At 44.6% G+C, this 3,436-nt stretch overlaps 1 pseudogene; it reads right to left on the bottom strand.

Annotated features, from left to right (window-relative positions):
* Positions 1-4: 4 nt before the first annotated feature.
* Positions 5-1,015, bottom strand: LOC138827540 (heterogeneous nuclear ribonucleoprotein A3-like; annotated as a pseudogene).
* Positions 1,016-3,436: the final 2,421 nt, after the last annotated feature.

The following is a 3,436-nucleotide window of genomic DNA, read 5'->3' as shown; positions in this document are numbered from 1 at the left end:
CATAATTTGATTGCTGTTGTCCACTGTAATTTCCAAAATCATTATAGTTACCACCACCAAAATTTCCTCCTTCATTGTAACCATCATATCCTCCTCCACCACCCCCATATCCTCCACCTTGGTTTCCATAACCTGGTCCACCACCACCATAGCCTCCTCTACTACTATAACCAGGACGGCCACCATAGTTGCCACCATCACCTCCAAATACATTGTATCCACCATCACCTCCTCCATAGCTACCTCTGCTGCCACCACCTCCACCACCATAGCCTCTTCTTCCACCAAAGTTTCCATCACATCCAAAATTATCTCCACCACCTCCAAAGTTTCCTCCACGACCCATAATGTTGCCAGATCCACCTCTACGACCTCTTTGTGATCCAGCAGACTGCATCTCTTGTTTAGAAAGGGCCTTTTATACTTCACAATAATGCCCATTAATAGTGTGGTATTTCTGAACAACAATTTTATCAACTGTATCATGATCATCAAAAGTTACAAAAGCAAATCCTCTCTTTTTTCCACTCTGCCGGTCTTCCATAACTTCTATGGTTTCAATCTTGCCATATTTTTCAAAGTAGTCTCTCAAATTATATTCTTCTGTATCTTCTTTAATACCACCAACAAAAATTTTCTTCACTGTTAGATGGGCTCCTGGCTTCACAGAATCCTCTCTAGAAACCTCTCTCTTTGGTTCCACAACACGTCCATCAACCTTGTGGGGTCTAGCACACATGGCTGCATCATCTCTTCAACACAAGAATAAGTCACAAAACCGAAGCCCCTGGAACGTTTTGTCTGAGGATCTCTCATTAACACACAATCTGTGAGTGTGCCCCATTTCTCAGAATGTTCTCTTAAACTATCATCTTTAGTTTTGAAGCTCAGACCACTAATAAACAGCTTCCGCAGCTGCTCTGGTTCCTTTGGATCATGGCCTTCCTCCCCCCAGTGACAGCAGCGACGGCCAGAGTCGGGCTGGGGGCGACCCGGGCGGCGGTTTTACCTCCATTTTGAGATCGGACCGGCCTCTTCCAACTCGAGTTCAATATGATACCGAGAGGAAGAGGCCAAGGGTGCATAATTTTGAAACGTATTTTGAAAGGGTATAAATTTGATTGAAAGAGATGGTTTGCAGCTATGAAAATTGAACAAGGAAGCATGTTGAAATTGTTTTGGGAAGGTAGGAAGGGGAGAAGGGGGAAAGGAAATTGATATAAGGGGTGAGATTGATTGGGACAAATTTTAAACATGTCTGGAAATGTAGCAGGTGTGAGCAACTGGTACCCTGCTCCTTTTTATTTGTATATGAAATTACTCTCCCTTCAAGAATGCTGATACAGTTAATTCCCCTTATTTGTTTGTATGAGCTTTCTTCTTTTATGTATGTATGGTACCAGGGTTTGAGCCTAGGGCGTAAGGTTTGCAAAGTGGTGCTCTATGGCTTAAGCCACAACCCAGCACTGATGCATGTAATTTTAAAGACATTTTTACATGTAGCTATTACAGCCTTGACACTGAAGACTTTACCTGCTCATGGAGAGTTCTCCATTAGACCTCCCTTGTACTGGATCCTCTTTATACATTCGTGTTCCGTAGAAATACCAGTAGAGTGCCCCTGAATTGTCTTCCCCTAGAGGTTCTACACGGAGACTGTCTGCATCCAGACCCTTAGCAGAAAAGGAAGGAGGGTTGGGGAAAACAATGAACTAAATAAATGGAAGAAAACTTCAATACACGAACCTATCACCTGTTTCAAAATGCCAAGTACAGGATATCATTTTTCCATCTGGGCAGATAAAACACAGAATGGGATGGGGGTACCTTCTTTGAAGAACAAGATATAGAAATGCTTGAAATGTTCCCTACCCCAACCACGGCTCCCACCCGTCCAAAAACGGAGAATTACAATGAATGGTCTGACTACCTGGCTTAGATTTACTTTATACGTACACAAAAGGTAGTGGGTAGGATAAGATGCTCTAAGGTTCTGTCCCATGTAATCCACTATGGCAGCTCAGTCAGAACCCACAGCAACATTCTGCTCCAGCTGAGACTCCCAATTTACCCCAGGGCCTGACCTAGGCTGGAGTCCTGAACGAAGACTACTTCTAAATGACATGACCAAGAAAGGACTAGAAGTCATCACCAGGTCTAATCCTCTATGATCCGGACACCTGCCAGCCGGGCATCCGTGGCTCATGTCTGTCATCCCAGCTACTCAGGAGGCTGAGGTCTGAGGATCACGACTCAAAGCCTGCCCAGGCAGGAAAGGCCATGAGCCTCTTTATCTCCAATTAACGACCAAAAAGCCAGAAGTGGAACTGTGGCTCAAGTAGTAAAGCATTAACCTTGAGCAAAACAAAAACAAAACAAAAAAGGCTCAGGGACAATGTCCAGGCCCTAGTTCAAATTCCTACCACACCCCCCCTAAAAAGGTCCAAGAGCTCTTACGTCTAACTAACCACTAAGTGATAGAAGCAGCACTGTGGCTCAAGTGGTAGAGAACTAGCCTTGAGCAAAAAAGCTCAGGGACAGTGTCTAGGCTCTGATTTCAAAGCTCCATTCTCAACTACTGGGTTTTTACTGCACTAGAGAATGGGCTTTCAGGGAAGCACCTTGAGTAGATCGAAGACATCATCTGCATCAAGCCGGTAATCACAGAGGCGGTGCAGAATCTCCACACGGGTACGGAAGAGGCAGGTCTTGGAAACTGTCTTCTCTCAGGGGGTTGGGTTTCCCCTCCTCAAGCTCCCAGCGATAGTTGATAATGTCTTCCAGGTAGCTGTGGAATGTCTGAGGCCTATCCATAAGGCCCAGACAAAAATACATGAATGTACACAAAGCTGTGGCTTGAGAGCTGACAAACTTATCAACGGCAACAAGGAGGATCTGACGGTCTTGGCTGCTTTATGTATTAGACCAACTACATGAAGTTCCAAAGAAGATAAACGTGTCCTAAGAGCTCCCCACGGAGAACTCTTAAAACACTGGCAGCAGCACACGCAAGTCAACAGCAAACTACGAAGTGGAGACAACTGTCTAATCTTTTGCTCATCCTATTTATTTATTTATGCATGCATGCGTGCATGCGTACATGTGTACATGCCAGGCCTGGGGATTGAAATCAGGGCCTAGGCATGGTCCCGGAACAACTTCTGCTCAAGGGTAGTGCTCTACCACTTGAGCCACAGTGCCATTTCTGGCCTTTTCTGTGTATGTGGTACTAAGGAATCGAAATGCATGCTAGGCAAGCACTCTACAACTGAGCCACATTCCCAGCCTCCATATACTCTTAAAGATCCATTTTCTCTTTACTTTCCTATTCAAAATATTAGGAAAGACCACTGACTCTAAGTCAGTATTGCGTGAATAAAGAGACAAAGACCTACTTGAAGTTACCTGTTTCTTATAGCAAAGAAACCAAGACAGA

This window comes from Dipodomys merriami, unplaced genomic scaffold (genome assembly GCF_024711535.1).
Source record: "Dipodomys merriami isolate MVZ:Mamm:240054 unplaced genomic scaffold, mDipMer1.0.p SCAF_1565, whole genome shotgun sequence".
NCBI lineage: Eukaryota > Metazoa > Chordata > Mammalia > Rodentia > Heteromyidae > Dipodomys > Dipodomys merriami.
The sequence above is the reverse complement of the archived record's forward strand: the minus strand, read 5'-3'. Positions and strand labels throughout refer to the sequence as shown.